Here is a 17,837-nt window from a genome sequence, read left to right on the forward strand (position 1 = left end):
TACTTCTCCTGGATCTATTTTCTAGGTCAACTGTTTTCCCAAGGAGATATTTCATATTGCCCACTATTTTTTAATTCAATTGCATTTTCTTTACTGTGTCTTGGTTTCTCATAAAGTCACTAACTTCCATTTGTTCAATCTTAATTCTTAGGCAATTATTTTCAGAGAGCTTTTGTATCTCCTTTCCCATTTAGCTTTTCAAGCTGTTGACTTTTTTCTCATGACTCTCTTGCATTGCTCTCATTTCTCTTCCATTCTTTCCTACATTTCTCTATATCTTACTTCTATCTGTCCTACTTTCTCTTCAAAGTCCCTTTTGAGTGCTTCCATGGCCTGAGACCAGTTCATATTTTTCTTGGAAGCTTTGGATGTCAGAGCTTTGACTTTGTTATTATCTTCTTCTAAGGGTATATTCTGGTTTACTTTGCCCCCAAAGAAACTTACTGTTGTCTACTGCTTTCTCTGCTTATTCATCTCAACCCAGAAGCAGATGTCTGATTGAAATCACTTTCTCTATGGTCAGAAGCTTGGCATGCCTGTGCCCCTTTACCAGTGGGCTGCCACCACTCAATTCTGCCCACTGGTTCAGAACCAGGGCATTCTGTGCCAACTCCAGCAGAGACTGCAGCTACTTCAGCCCAGCCAACCACCAAATTCCCTTGCTGGTCCGTGAGCTGAGCCTCAGAAGAAGCCACTGGTGCTGAAGACTCTGAAGTGCTGGAAGCACTGTCTGTTCCTGGCTGGGTCTGGACCACACACTGAGCTCCTCTCTTAGCAGGTGATCCCAGTTGCCATCTTTGGCTGGAAAATAGTCTCACTCTGTTCTTATGTGAGTTAGGATACTCTGGGGGTTGTTTTATGGCATTATTTTGGATTGAGTAGATAGGTTTATTGGGAGCTTGTGGGAGTCACAGCCTCTCCTCAACCATCTTGGCTCTGCCTCCCCAAAGAAAACTCTTTAAATGAAGGTGCATCAAAACTGAGCCTTGAAAGCAGAGTTCTAAGAGGCTTAGAGGTGAGGAGGGAGTGTATGGTGGAGGGACAGCCTGTTCAAAGGTATAAAGATGAGAACCAGAATTCTGAAAGATACAGGTTGGTTTGTATGTATGTACATATGTATGATATGGTATGGTATGTATGTATGAAAGCTACAGGCAGGTATGATGAATGATCAAAATGCGTGCATGCAACTCCTTACTTCAAAGAAATTCTGCTGGTCTCTACACTTACCTTTTTCTGCTTACCCTAAGAGTAGTACATGTGTATAAAAGACTCTAGCTCTCTTTGACTCTTCCAGTATAAAAGGTCATACCCTCCTAACATCTGTGGGCCCTCCAGATCCAGTTTATGCAAAGCTGGTTTCATGGAACTTTTCTTCTCTAATCAAGCCAGAAGAGACCTTGAAAGGCAGTGAAGTAGAGTTTGAACACAACACACACATTTATACATGAGTGAATATGTAGACTAAATCGGTGTAAATACAACAATAAATCCTATAGTTAGATCAACCTAATGGGAGCCTTTGTCTGTGTTCTTGAAACCTCTGAATTTGATTAACATCAAGTTCTGGGAATAGTAAGTAAACCTGTTTGGATGAAATGAAGAGTAGAAAATCTAGAAAAAATAGGCTGGTACTAGATTGTGAAAGTCTAAATGCCAACCTAAAGCATTTGTATTTTTTCCATGAGGAAATAAGGAGCTACTGAGGATTCTTTAGAAGTAGGATAGTCTTAGTCCTGATTTAAGAGGGTTATTTTGACAACTCTGTGGAGGAAGGATTGGAGAGGGAGAAACTGGAAAAAGGGGGACCAATCCAAAGGATATTGCAACAGTCTAGTTGAGAGGTAAGGAGACCCTGAATCAGAGTATTAGTAATGTAAATGGAGAGAAGGGGATATATATTAGAGATAATGTGAAAGTGTATTCTAATAGCTTATAAACTATGGGATAGCAAGGACCATATATGCCTCCAGTGCCTAGCAAAGTGTTTAACACATTCTATACAATAAATGCGTGTACAGTTGAAATGGATGAAATAGGAGACATCTGCTTTGGTTGATTAAAAACCATTTTGATTTCTTTCCAGTTGTGTTTCAGAGAAATGACTTTGTAGGAGAAGCGATTTCTGTATGTGAGGAAATTACTAAGTCAAAGTACACTACTTCAGTGAAATGACGGTATTTTTCCTTGGAATATATGTACATATATATGCACCCCTTTGAATATATACATGTATATAATATATGTATGCATACACATTTATAATGCATATGCATATACATGTATGTGTGCATACACAATGTATAAATATGTGTATATACAATACACATGTTTGTATATGCCACAATGCAGATACACATGTATACATGTGCATATACACATGCAATAAAGTACAACTATGTATATGTGCATGCATATACACATATACATACATGTTTATGTATGCATATATAAATGCACATATACCCACATATGAAATTAGTGTTAGGGGATTGAAATGATAGAAAAAACAGAAGAGAGGAAGAAGTGAGAGGAAAATTATGGAAGTAATAATGGCTATCAAAGAGTATGCTAACACCCCTTGGATCAGTTGTGGCTAGTTGTGTATAAAAGGTAGGAGGAGATGAAGATAATTAGTATAATGCCCTGGGAAGCTAACATCATGTATTTATTTGTAAACTTTTTTTGGGGGGGGTGAGGCAATTGGGGTTAAGTGACTTGCCCAGGGTCACACAGCTAGTAAGTGGTAAGTGTCTCAGGCCAGATTTGAACTCAGGTCCTCCTGACTCCAGGGCCAGTGTTCTATTCACTGCACCACCTAGCTGCCCCATCATGTATTTATTTAAAGAAATGTAATAGGGATTTGAGAATAGATTGGCATTTTAGGATTTGTAGTTTGAGGGGACAAGCATTGTGTGTGTGTGTGTGTGTACACACACACACACACTACACAGGGGACAGACTGAGAAGAAGGAAAGGGGACCTCACTAGCTGTGCAGCAATAGCAGTGTTCTTCCTTGGACTTATCAAACTGAGTCAGAAATAATCAGTCATGGAGGCAACTGGCCAATGGAGAAGGAAAAAAAGTAGGACCTAGAAGGGATAGATTGAGATGGGCCATCAGGCATTTCAGAGGAGAATTCACTGGGCAGATGAGAAGTTACTTCTTTAGGTCTGAAGAAAGTTCCAAGAAGGGTTTTTTCTTTCCCCAACTTCCCCCACCCTTAACAATTCCAGTTCACTAATAGATACTGTCACATTCTATGCTTGTTTCTTTACCTAAATGTGTCCGAGTAACTTCAGTTTTGCTTTACCCATTAAAAGACCAGCATAGAGATAAACATAAATTTAAATTAGGGTAGAGAGCCCAACCTTTACCTCATATTTAAGCACTTTTCTAAATTGAGGCTCTCACCTATCATGATTATACTTGTAGGTTTTTGTTTAATATGCATCCCACAAAGAAGCAGAGGAAGAGATCACATGCAACTGAGGGTTAGACTTGGGTGCCATGATCTTAATCCTAAACTAGTAATATGGTGTTTATCTTCAAATCTCCAGAGACAAAAAGGATAGGAGAGGCAACAACAAGTATCAGTGGGTCAGCTTCATGCCCCACACCCCAACAACCACTGGTGTTCCACTTAAATAGTAATACTTATATTGCCTACTTTTCTGGGTAGTTATGAAGAAAGTGCTTTACCCACCTGCAACTGCTATGGAAATGTGAACAATTACACCAAGGTTATTTTTACTTAGGTGCTTACTTATAAATAGCTATGGCTGAGACAATTTCTGCATTTGCCACCTTAGCCACAGAGAAACAGGAGGGTTCCATCATCAAGGCCTTCTCTAAGAAGTCCAACTCTTTAGCACTGTCTTTGTTACTTTATCCTCACTGTGGTTCTCAGAGCTAATGACACTGACCCTTCCCTTCTAAACAAAAATGCTGGCTGTCAAACTGCAGCCCTTCATGTCAAAAACCACCTCCTTGAGGGCATTGTATTTGTATTGCTCTACCTAGAAGGCAATTTACTTGCATGTCAAGCATATCTGCTCCATAGACCATGATATTTAAAATATGCGGCAGACAAATGTGGTGATTCTGTAGTCTATTTCCCTTTGGTTGGGATACCTCATTTGTGAAAGAATTGGTAGAAAATGAAGGATAGAAGAGATCAAAAATGGGAGGCAGTTTAAGTCAGGAAATAGAAAAAGCATAGAAGAGACAGGCCCTGTTTAATCCAAAGAAGAGGCATATGTCAAAAGTGAAAAGTTTGAGCATTCAACAATTTTATGGAAGAAGTCTTTTGGTCTTCAGTATCTACTACTCTATGATCATAGGAATATGGTCCAGTTACTGTGATTTTTCTTATTTGTCAACTAAGTCAGAGCTTTAAATTCCAAAGCTATCAGTCAGGCTTGCCCTGCAAATTTATTATATTCCTTGGATGATGCTAGGCCCATAAACTAGTGAATGAATTGTAGTGAGACAGAAAAAGGGCCTTTTCATCTGTGACAGAGATAATCTTTCTCTAAAAGTGTTTGTTTTATGTTTATTGAGATGTAGTTGCTGAATTTAGAAGAGCAGCTTTAAACTCAAAGTGAGAACTAGATCTCCTCAAAAACTTAAAAAAAAAGAATCATAGATTTAGAACTAGAAGGGACATTACAGGTTATGTAGTCCAAATCCCCTTATTCTACAGATGAGGAAACTGAGGCTTGGAGGTGTTAAGTGACTTGCCTAGTTATACAAGGATTTAAATGAAAGAGTGAGAATTTGAACCCATGGGTGACCCCTGACACGCGCGCGCGCGCACACACACACACACACACACACACACACACACACACACAGAGGGAGAGAGACAAAGACAGAGACAGACAGAGACAGAGAGAGAGAGGGGATATATTTGGAGTCAGATTTGTCCTTGTCTCTTCCTTTCTCCCTCTTCCTCTTTCATACTGACTTTGTATTTGGTTGATACCTTATGAATTGTCACACTGACCAAATTGAACAAATTGGTTTAAAGTTATTTGATAAATATTTGAATTTGATTTCCAGATTCTGTGACCATAATCAGATGTTTTATCAGTTTATTCAAATTTCACTGTTTATTCAAGTCAGTTTAACAACGTGCTTACTCGTTGCAATGTACTATGCTTAGTTGTTTTTTTCCCCCTACATGTTCTATGTGAAGTCTGTATATCCTTTAAGTGCTCAGGATAACCATAAATGTGGATCCATAGATAATTAAATGTTAGAAATTAGTGATCATTGAGTAGTTGAATCTAACCCCATAGTTTTTCAGAAAAGGAAATAGAGGTTCAGAAAGACTGTCATTGTCTTTTCTTTTTTACTTAAATTAAATACTATTTATTATTATTATTATTTTTTCATGGGGGTTAAACGACTTGCCCAGGGTCACGCAGCTATTAAATGTTAAGTGTCTGATGCCGGATTTGAACTCAGGTCCTCCTGAATCCAGGGTCAGAGCTTTATCCACTGTGCCACCTAGCTGCCCCATACTATTTTATTATTAAAAAATATGGAGCTGTGTGACCCTGGGCAAGTCACTTAACCCCAATTGCCTCACTAAAAAAAAAAAAATATGGAGTATTTCATGAATTCACATACCATTCTTTTTGCAGGGCCCATGGTAATCTTCCCTGTATTGTGCTGACTTTAACAGAAGAGTTTCCTAAGCAAACAGATTAAGTCATTTGCCCAAGGTTGTTAGGTCAGTTGGTGGCAGAGCTAAGAATAGAACTGAGACATCCTGCCTCACTGTCCAGTTTTCCCTGCAGCTTCCCTGAAGTTTCAAGAAACCAAGATGTTCCCTTGAAAACAATGTGACATCTGCATGGGTATCCAGAATGGGTCTCCTGAGTGGAGGATAATTGGTATAGGTTACTGTGAAGCTAATATGAACTATTTAGCAATCCTTAAATTAGTAATGTGGAGGGCTCTATCATAGGCATAATCAAATGGCATAGTGCTTACTTAGTAATGCAGCAAAAGTTACAGGTCAATTAGTTTTGCTCTGTTCCATGATTATAACCTGCTATTAGTAATAAAGGGGATTAGAAAAGCAAGGATACAAACTCAACCTACTGGAAAACAAATTTATAGTTTATGCTCTATGGATACCATGCCATTAAAACCCCTTCCCATGGACTCCCCTTCTCTAATCCATTTTACATACCGTTGCCAGAATAATCCCTCTAAAACACAGGCATCAGAAAACTCTAGCACCTCAGTGGCTCCCTATTGCTTCCTGTATTACCTCTAATCCCCTCTGCATGAATTTCAAGATCATGATAATCTTTTTTTTTTTTTTTTAGTGAGGTAATTGGGGTTAAGTGACTTGCCCAGGGTCACACAGCTAGTAAGTGTTAAGTGTCTCAGGCCAGATTTGAACTCAGGTACTCCTGACTCCAGGGCCGGTGCTGTATCCACTGCACCACCTAGCTGCCCCAAGATCATGATAATCTAATACTTTTCCTCCTATCTAATTGTATTTCTCTATAACTTTCTAGTGTCTGTTACTTTTGTATCAGGTAAGTCTCTTCTTTTTCTCCTACAAATGCCATGATTATCTACTGCCTTTCTGTCTTTGCTCATATTGGCCTTTCTTAGAATGCCACCCTTCTTTCCCTTCACTTATCCAAACTCTAGAACCCTTTCAAAGGATAGGTGAAGCCCTCCTTCATTTATCAAGCCTTTACCAACTACTGCACCTTACCCACATAAACCTCACCTTTTTCTCGATGATTGTGCCTAATAAACTCCATAGAATACAAGTATGCCTGTATGTTTTATGTGCATTAGCTTTGTAAGCTCATTAGGGGCAGGAATCATGTCTCATTATAGAATGATGGGACTAAATTTTCACCAACCTTATAGAACTTATACTTCCAAGAGGACATGGGTCTTTTGAGCTGTCACCTTGGGAGACTGAACATATGTCCCAATGATGCCATTATTTCCCCACAGCATTCCTAGGATGTTCTTTTGGAGCCTTCATAGCTAATTTGTAGGCCATACAAATATCAGTTTTACTTCTTTATAGTTATTTCCTATTTTTCAACGAAAATATCATTATCCAGCTTAATTTTTCCTGGTAGACTTTTCACAAAATGATTGTTGTTTGTCTCAGTGAACAAATCCAGCCTCAAAAGATGAAGTTTAGTCACCATGGAGGATATTCAAAAGAATACTGGAGGCAAATCCAAAAATGGAGTTCCAAAAATGTTTTGAGTGATGATGGCATAGTTGGATCTAAAGTATAACCACCAGGAGCCATTTTTTTTTTTTTGCAGGGCAATGAGGGTTAAGTGACTTGCCCAAGATCACACAGCTAGTAAGTGTCAAGTGTCTGAGGCCACATTTGAACTCAGGTCCTCCTGAATCCAGGGCCAGTGCTTAATCCACTGCACCACCTAGCTGCCCCCAACCAGGAGCCATTTTAAAGGAGCACTGCCCAAATCATTGTTTAAGTTCTTCTAAATGTTTATTCAGTGCTAGACAAATTGATGCTGTTAGCATTTGTGAGTGATTGTGGGATGGGCCATATTCATGTACAAGGGAAACATATTTAGTATTGTTAGAAGGCCACAAAAAAAGATTGTATATGAAAGACTGAATCCTTGTTGCATACCACTTGTTTTAAAAAACATGTAACAGTAATAACTAAGTTCCTATTGTCCCCCACACATTGCCAGAAGGCCACATTTCCATCTCTTACCCAAGGTTTTCTGCTACCCTTGGTGGATGTAGGGTGTCTAGTCTCTGTTGACTCAAGCCCTCATTTATTACATTCCCCCCCAATTTTAGAAGATCAAACACCCCAGTTCTATTTAACCACTTAACAGTTAGATTAACCTTTTTTTCTGGTGAGGCAATTGGGGTTAAGTGACTTGCCCAGGGTCATACAGCTAGTAAGTATCAAGTGTCTGAGGCAGGATTTGAATTCAGGTCCTCCTGACTCCAGGACTGGTGCTCTATCCACTGCACCACCTAGCTGCCCCTCAGATTAACTTTTGCAAAGAAATATTTAAATTTTTTAAAAAAGAAATATTTATATCAAAGTTACAGTAAGTTAAAAAATACCATCATTCTCCCAGTGAGATCAGCTCAATATAGCATTCATCTCACCATATTTCAACCCCTCTGGTTTTGCTTCCCAGTTCAGTGGCTTCTCAAGGTTTCCCTGCTGGGCTAGCTGTAACAACTGGCTTGGAATCCTGGCCCCAAAGTGCTCTTGGTTTGAACTCCCAGCTTTGGGGATTTTATCCTCTGTACCTAGAACTGAAAGGGCCAAACAAATCAGACCCAAACTTAAAGGTCATTTATTGGAGCAACAGGGCCTAAATGTCTAAAGTGTCACTTCCCTTTCCAATTTACTTGATGGTGTCTGTGATGTGGATGCAGAAGGCCCTCACCCATGGACACTACCAGAAATCAGGAACTACTGTTTCTTGTGACAGATTAAAGATTCAAGGATTTCCAGCTATGCAACCAATGGAAAGAGGCTGTTCCTCCCACATAGTAGGACAACACAGATTTCTTCTCTCAGAAGTAGGTCCTTGACTTCTACATGGTGCTTCTATTTTAAGTAATCTGAGCATATGCCAAAGGCTTGTTACATATATGATAAATTCCATCTGTTAACTTTCAAAACTATTCCACTTGTTTCTGCTTCTTTCTTAACTTCTTTTGTTCTCTTTTATGTATTTTAGAAAATCTTTTAATGCCCCTTATCACTAAGCTGAGAGAAAGATAAAACAACCTTTATAATATAATATAATTTAAATAAGTATAATTGAAGAAGACAAATCCAAAGACCATGTCCAAAAAATGTGTTTCTTTCTGTACCTTGAAGCCATCACTTCTTTGTTAGCAAATGAGTCAGCTGCTTCATTATAGGTATATTCATCATAGGTATGACTGGTTATTACATTGATCAGAGTTTTAAAGTTTTTCTTTGTCTACAGCCGTGATTTTGTTGTAGAGAACTTTTTCCTAAGGCAACTCTTTTTTTTTCTAATTAAAAAAAATTTTTTTTGGAGGGGCAATGAGGGTTAAATGATTTGCTCAAGGTCACACAGCTAGTAAGTGTCAATTGTATGAGGCCAGATTTGAACTCAGGTCCTCCTGAATTTAGGGCCAGTGCTTTATCCACTATGGCACCTAGCTGCCCCAAGCTTTGTTCTTTTCATCAGATATATTTGAAAGTTATTTATCCTATTAAAAATTCAATTTTTTTGGATTATACTTGACTTTTTTGGGGTAAATCATTCATGGGTGTAAATTTATCCCTTTTGCCTTTCAGAATATCATATTCCACAATCTCTTCTCATTTATAGCAGAAGTTAATGGGTTTTATGGGATCCTCATTGTGATGTTAAATAGCTTCTTTCTGGATGCTTGAAATATTTTTTCTTTTACATAGAAGCGCTGGATTTTGGCAGTGATTTTTTGGTGTTTCTCCTTTTAGATTTCTTTCAGGAAGTGATTGGTGGATTCTTCTATGTTCATTTTTATTTTTTCCTCCACCATATATCTAAGCAGTTTTTGTTTATGATTTCTTGAAATGTAATATCCAGGCTGTTATTAAAAATATCATCATTTTTAAGGAGATCAATAATTTTAAAATCATCTTTCCTTGAACTGTTTTCTAGTTCAGCTTTTTTGCTATCAGATATCTTACTTTTTTTCCTAATGTCTTACAATTTTTGGATTTGATTCCAATGTTTCTTGCTGTCTTATGGAGTAATTTATTTCTGTTTGGTCTATTCTAGGTTTCACAGAATCTTTTTTAAGATTAAGGAATAAAGGGTAATATCATTTTTTCCTCTAAGCTTTCCTTCTAATTCTTTCTTCCAGAAATTTTATTTTATTTTAAAAATCTCATGATTCATTTCCCCTAGATATTGATGTAATTATTTTAGAAAAAAACACAGATAACTCCTCCTTTTTGAGGATATATATTTATATTCATGTGTATATGTATATATGTATGTATATGTTGATATATTTTATTTACTCATTTCTACAACTTTAATTCTCAAATTGGGGTTTTGTATTAGGAACACTCCCTTGATATAGTTCTGAGTCGGGTAGTTGGCCCTGTTTAGTCTTGGCTGGGGTCACCTCTGTTCCTTAGAGTCTAGCTTCTTAAACTGTGGCTCGTGACCCCAAATGTGGTTGTGTAACCGAGTATGGGGGTCACAGAAAAATTTGCAACAATAAAAGGTTATGTACACCTATTTTATATACCTACATATCTGGGGTCATGTAAAATTTTTTTGGATGAAAAGGTGTCACAAGTGGAAAAAAGTCTAAGAAGCCTGCCTTAGAAAGACCTCTACCTGAGTCCCACCCCATCTTCTCTGACCTCCCTCCCCATTCTTTGATCTTTGAGATTTAGAGTGTTAGATATTTAGGGCACTATCTGGCATCTCAGGATAGAATATTAGTGACCTAAAGCCCTTGGGTACTTGGGTAATCATGGACTCAGCATTGCTTTACTCATGCTGGTCCCTGCTGCTCTCAAGACTTCCAAGGTTCTCACCTTGATGCATTCTGATATTCCTGGAGCCTTCTTGGTTGGAGGGTGGGAGATTACTCTGCTTTTTCTGATTTTGGACATGGGTCCCTGCAGGCTACATGTATCTTTGGTGGTGCTGGAAGGCTACTATCTAGTTTGCCTGAGCTAGCACTGGTTTTTGATGTTGCTGTTCTTTCCTATTGCCCAATAGGAAGCCTAAGGCTTCTGTCTAATTTTTATGTGCAGTTCTGGGGTGGGAAAAGTCACTTACTGTGTTATACAACTATAGATTCTCATGGGTTTTCTTGATCATTGTTTGAACTGGTGTGAATTTCACATTTTTCTTGAAATAGGTTTGTGGGAGTTTGGTAATCTCCCTCAGATCCAGAAGCCATCTTACCCTTGAGTGATTCTTCCTATTAACTGGATTCATAGCAGTGTCTTAATGCATGTTTGTACATTCATAAATTTAAAAAGAAAGTAAAGGGACATTAAAAAGAAAGAGGGACATCTTATAGAGGGGGATCTTAATCGATTTTGGAGTATGAAATCTTTTTACTTTTATATGTGTAACCCTGCCTCTTCTTCCACCCAAGCCATGGACAGTTTTCTGAGGGACAGTCCTAATACCTGCCTTGTGTACATTTAAAGAGATGTCATTCCTAATTCTCTTTCTTTCTTTCTTTCTTTCTTTCTTTCTTTCTTTCTTTCTTTCTTTCTTTCTTTCTTCCCTCCTTTCTTGCTTCCTTCCTTTCTCTGTCTGTCTGTCTATCTATCTATCTATCTATCTATCTATCTATCTATCTATCTATCTATCTATCTCCTATCTCTCATCTATCTATCTATCAGAGATATATCTGAGACAATGTTGAACCACATTGCTTCATGAGAAGAGATTTACTTCAATTAGTTGAAGACACACCTCGAGAGATGACCTTGAGAAAGATTGATTAAGAAAGATGTGAAGTATGAACTTTTGGATGGTGGACTGGAACCTCAGAGTTAGACTGCATCATATCCTTTGATATCCAGAATCCAGATAGAGACTCATGAGAGTGAACCTTCCCTTAGTGAGGTTATTCTTCCTCTCCTTGTTTAAGATGAGATCTTATCTGGCTGCCAACTAAAAAGATCATTTATCCTTGTGTATTTTTTAGTGTATTCAAATCTCTAAAACTTATTTCTGTTTGCTACTTTCTTTGATAAAGACCATTCATGATGGTCTTTTGTGTAACCAGCATTTGGTGTGAAGGGACTAAGTTGGTAAATGTAAAGAAAGGGTGCTCTCCACTTTGAAAGTGATCAGGGAAGAAACTCTCATTCTGAATTCAGACTCATATCTCTAGTCTAGAAACATTTGAGGAGTGGCAGATAGATGTAAGGGACAGCTAGTTGGCACAGTGGACAGAGTGCTAGGCCTAAAGTCAGGAAGACTTGTCTTCCTGAGTTCAAATTCTCCTCCGACACTAGCTGTATGACCCTGGGCATATCACTTACCCTTGTTTGCTTCAGTTTCCTTATCTATATAATGAGCTGGAGATGGAAATGGCAAACCACTCCAGTATCTTTGCCAAGAAAACCCTGAATGGGGTCATGAAGAGTTGGACATAACTGAAAGGACTGAATAACAAGAATAAACATAACTCTAGTACAAAAGCCCTCTTGGAGAATAGGAGACAGATTGGCCAGCCTCAATGGTCCTGGATCCATTGGCTAGGGGTACTGGTATGGCTCTCTACTCTCTGAAAAGGTGGTATAAACTTCAGAATATATCTAGCTATGAAACCTTCAAGTCACATCTATATATTTAGATAGACAGTGCCATATAGCCTTATCTATCCTAACATAGCATCTGGACAATGTGACCTAAATTGTGCCTAAGGATGTAACAAATGTGAGAATTCACTGTGTTCCATGATTATCTATATATTTGTTTAATTTCTAAGTTGTAATCTTAATGAGAGCAAATTATGTCCAACTCTTTTATCTTTGTGTTCCCTATGGCAGAGTGCTTTGTACTTAATAGATACATAGTTAATATTTGTTGAATGGAATTGGTAGGTATCCCTTTGGGCATAAGCTATAACATTTGTGTATTTTAGCAGAAACCTTTTTTTAAAAGTTGTCCATTTTCCCCTTTAAAGAAATGATGTTGGTGGTAAATATATATTTGTGCGATTTTGACTGAGAAACAATGTTGGACTGGCAGTTCTTTCTGCTCTATACACTGGTGATAGTTATATATATACATATATATGTATATATAAATACATACACACATATCACCAATATGCATTATGTTTTGGTTAGTTGTATCAGATGCTAGAAGGCAAACCATTTTTAAAATTTATTTATTGATTTCTAAGGACATGATTTAAGAATCTCTCCATTCCCTTTTCATCCTTCCCATGAGGTGACACACATCTTTATTTTGCCTTTGCAGTTCTTACTGAGTGTTATAATAATCACTCAGAATAATATTAATTTCCTTTACATTTTGATAAATCATAAAAATTGACTACATATCATTACTAGACCCTTTTCTTTCATTTCCTTCAGGGGTGCATAATTTCAATATGGCCTCTCTCCTTTTGTACAATTGTTTTCAATCAGCTTTCAGTGAACATTTATCAAGAGTCTTTCCAAGGGAAGTGACAAGATGAACTTTTGGTAAATTTCAGTTTTATGTGACTCAAGTATTAGTTAAATGAATTAGCTGTAATCTAGGGCTAAGAATGGATGAGAAGAATCCATTGCTTATGGCTTTGGGCAGAAAAGGTAAGGTACAGCTGTAAAATATCACTAGATTGAGTAACTCTACCAATCAATCGAGACAAGGGATTTCTTTACTTGGACTTTTCAAACAATTTTCTTTAAATGGGCAGTTCATTAAACATACCCTGCCATTTCTTAATTTTTAAATATTAGCATAACAAATGTTTAAATTGCTTTAAAGGGGCAGCTAGGTGGTGCAGTGGATAGAGCACTGGCCCTGGATTCAGGAGGACCTGAGTTCAGATCCTGCCTCAGACACTTAACACTTACTAGCTGTGTGACCCTAGGCAAGTCACTTAAAACCTCAATTGCCTCACCAAAAATACCCCCAAAACCCCAAACCCTCAAAACCAAAAAAAAAAACATTGCTTTAAAGTTTACAAAATGTTTTACATATATTTCCTCATTTGTTTTTCTCATTTACAACATATATTTACATTTAAAATGTTTTACATAAATTTTCTCATTTTAATTTCTCATTTACAACAACCAAGCAAAATTGAGAATTGAGCAGTTCATTTAGAGGATCCCCGAGATCCTTTCTAGCTCAAGTGTTTGATGGTTTGAACTATTGATGTGGAATGGACATTGCATTTGAAGTCAAAAGATGCAGGTTCCAATCCTGGCTTTGCTCCTTGTATAACCCTGGGCAAATCATTTCACCTCTTTGACCTCAGCATCCTCATCTTTAAAATGAGGTTGTGGCATTGAGTCATTTCTGAAGGTCCTTCTATTCGCCTTTGTAGTTGTGCTTCTCTACACAGATCTCTAGGGCAGAGCTAGGGGTTGCAGTGGACAGAGTTACTGGGTCTGTTGTCAGGAAGACTCCTCTTCCTGAGTTCAAATCTGACTTTAATCACTTATAGCTGTGTGACTCTGGGGAAGTCCCTTAACCTGGTTTGCCTCAGTTTCCTCATTTGTAAAACAAGCTAGAGAAAGAAATGGCAAACCACTCCAGTACCGTTGCCAAGAAAACCCCAAATGAGGTTACAAAGAGAACCGAAAGGCTTGAAGAACATAAATCTCTCTGGACAATGCTAGTAATCCCAGAGGCCTGGTTTTTACATCCACCTCAACCACTTGGTGGTACTTGGTTTTCTCTATTTTTCTGTGCCTTGTGGCTTCAAGACAAAAACCATGAAAACAAACAAAAATACCACCCCCCCCTCCTTAATTGATAGAAGTAACTCCTGTACAAAGTGAGTTGCCTATAAGGGGGGGGTATTAAAGCCGCTGGAACTTGATAAGCTTTTTTTAGCAGCAGAAGAAATGGTTCCTGCCGTTTGAAATCCCTCTTACATACACAGCATTTCATCAACTCCTGTCTGCTCTGTTGAGCTCTGCTGGAACAATGACACCGGAATCCCATAATCTAGCTGTAACTAGCTTTTTTGTCCTTGCCTGGGGGAATGGAACTAAAGAACAAGTTGTTTTGTTCCTGGGGAACAGGAAGCTTTGGTGAACTGGTGCATAAGGGCATAAAATAGACTACAACCTTCCTTTACTGGGAAGACTTTTGCTCAATCTCTAAACGGGATTATTCTCTATTAATGGCCTGTAGGCCTCATGGGTGCTCCTTTATAATTGAAGGCCAAATGGGAGAAATTCAGGGAAAGTTCATTTGTGAGCAGATGAAGTGGACTTCAAAGCCAAGCCTGCATGTTACATCAAGTTAAAGGGAGGATCCTGGCAGTAGCATCAGCTCTATAGGGTTGGCCTGGGATTCCCTTATTGCAAAGAGGAAGGGAGTGAAGCTATTCAGGTGTCTTTTGCTTTAAGACACTCCAAGTCTTCATCAGCTCTGCTACAGCAACCTGAGAGCTGGCAGAAGTTAAAAGTTAAAGGAAGGAAGGGAATTTAATTAAAATCTCCCTGGGCTTATGGGCCTGTTGAGCTGGTGAAATTTTGCTTTTCTAAAGTAAACCTTCTCACCAGGCAGGCTTTTAGAAATTCTCTGCTCTAGCAAATTACAGCAGAATGCTGGTTTTGTGGCAAATTATATAACTTCTCTTTTTAAAAATGTATAGATTTTCTCCAGTTGGCTATAGACACTTAGAAGATTGTAGCAGATTTCATATATATTATTTTAAATGTCAAAAATCTCCTTTATTATAAGGCTGCAGATGGCTAAAAAGCATTTCCCACTTTAATTTTTATTCTGAATTTAACAAACACTAAATAAAATGGAAATTTCCATATATGTATTAGAATGGGGACAAAAAGGATTGTACATAAAACTGCAGCTCTAGAATGTACTACTTGCTTTTTCTTTTTAAGTATATTAAATTCAACCTGGAGATTCTAGAAGGCATTTAAATATAATGATTTGATAACTGTGGTCCCAATTAAGACATACGGATAATGGAATGGCTTATGCAAAGTTCTTATAGTTTATAGGAAAGTATATTAGGCTGCTTAGCATGTGCTAATCAGAGTGGTCCATTCTGTTAGGCAGAATATGGAGCTGCAGACCCTTGTCATCAGGGGAAAAACATATGGTTTGACTCTGAGCAGACCTCGCAAAAAAGGGACTAACTACATGTACTGCTGTGGGAAGTGTATAGAGACATAAAGAGTGATTGATCTTTAAAATGGTATTTAAAATGCCATGCCCTTGAACCCTATTTTTTCTCATTATACTTTATACAAAGGGAATCTTGAAAATAATGCACATAGTTAAATGATTTTTTTTAAATGAAGGAGGGCAAAAATTGGGAAAAGAAGTATGGGCAAGGATAAGATTTTTGAATGAGATTTAAAAAGTGATAAGATAAATCAGATACAAGAAGAAGCTGGCAGAAAGTTCAGCATAAAGGCCTATTTTTATAACTGAATATTAAAGGACTGCATTTGATGCCACTTACACAGATTTGACGGCTATAGGGCTACATTTTGCCATGTTCCTCTGCCACAGGAGTGTGACCAAAGTAATTTGTATTTAAAGGGGAAGTGCGTGGCATCCCAGTGGACCATGGTATGGCTCTAAGGGGATGGGGCCATGACTACAGGGGTATGTGTGATCAACAAATTAGAAGATGGGGTGATTAAGTGTATCCCATCCTATTGAGAATAACCAATCATCGGCTTTTTTCTGCAATACGACCACAACTTCCCTTCAATTAAGATTTTCCCATGTTTCCCCCACTCCAACTCCTCTCAGACCTTCCTACTTCTGCTCCAAGGATTAGCTCTTTAGGGAAGTTATAATCTAATTGTACTAGGAATCCACAGTAGCAATTTTACAGATGCCACTGGGAAAAATCTGTCCTCCTTTCTTTATAGTTTACTCATCCCATGCTTCTCAGACTACCTTCTGACCTTGGCAGTCAGAACTCAGAGGATGAGTACAAACACTACCCTTCTTCCTTTTTCATTTTGAGTAGAACAGAATAAGGCTCTCACAGGATAAGCAGGCATGGGTAGGCTAGAATCTTCACTGCAGAGGTGATTACTTTATCTTTCCTTCAAACCCACCTCTCCCTCTTTTCCCCTCCTTTTGAGATGAAGTTTCCTTAGCTCGCCAAGGCCACTCATAGGACTTGACCCCACTGATCTCCATGGGAGTATTGACCTGCTTCTTCCAACCTGGGCTGGTATGCTCAAGCAGCTTTGTGGGCCCCCAAACCCTTCCAGGGGCCACACAATGCAGATTCCTGATCACCTTTAGGGTTACTGCAAGCTTAGAATTCCAGCTCAAGTGATCTACCAGTCTTAGCTTGCCCAGTAGCTGAGTTTATAGGTGTATGCCATAATACCTAGCATCCACTCTTCCTATGAACAACTCTATATCTGCTGCATGTGCTAGCACCCTTTCAGTCATATTCGTCTATTCAATTTCACTCACACTTCACATCTAAGCAATTGCCAAATCTTGCCTCCATGCTATGGTCCAGTCAAACTGTCCATTTTGCTGTTCCTCAGACACTTAGAGAAAGACAAATAAAATATCCAAGAATGCATAGGAAGTTGAAATGTGGTTGTTGTTGAGTTGTGTTTGACTCTTCATGACCCCATTTGGGGTTTTCTGGACACAGATACTGAACAGGTTTGTGGTTTCCATCTCCAGCTTATTTTACAGATGAGGGAACTGAAGCAAATAGGGCTAAGTGACTTGCCCAGGGTCATATAGCTAGTAAATGTTTGAATTCAGATTTGAACTCAGGAAGATGAGTGTTCCTGACCCCAGGCCTGGCACTGTATCCATTGAGCCACCTAGCTACCTTTGAGATTGGTAATGTCTATTAAGTAGACATGTTAAGAAAGAAGAATGGATTTTTATTTAAAATATTCTGTAGAGTTGACTCAGAGACATCAGTTTTAAATATTATTTTTGCATTGTGTATGGTGAATATCTACCCACAGAGAAATGTGACTCCTGCTGGAAAGCTGTTATGTGTACTGATTGTCATGACCTATTATTTGGTTGTTATATCGTGTATCTTTCAATAAAAAAGCATCTAAAAAGAGAAAATCATTTGCATGGCTAGTTATATTGATCAAATTAATTGA

At 38.2% G+C, this 17,837-nt stretch overlaps 1 non-coding gene across 1 annotated transcript; it reads right to left on the reverse strand.

Moving 5' to 3' along the window:
* Positions 1-5,606: 5,606 nt before the first annotated feature.
* LOC122752305 lies at positions 5,607-5,712 on the reverse strand. The gene has a single exon (XR_006356072.1). It is a non-coding gene; the product is annotated as a U6 spliceosomal RNA (small nuclear RNA).
* Positions 5,713-17,837: the final 12,125 nt, after the last annotated feature.

The sequence above is a fragment of the Dromiciops gliroides genome, chromosome 3 (genome assembly GCF_019393635.1).
Source record: "Dromiciops gliroides isolate mDroGli1 chromosome 3, mDroGli1.pri, whole genome shotgun sequence".
Classification (NCBI taxonomy): Eukaryota; Metazoa; Chordata; class Mammalia; order Microbiotheria; family Microbiotheriidae; genus Dromiciops; species Dromiciops gliroides.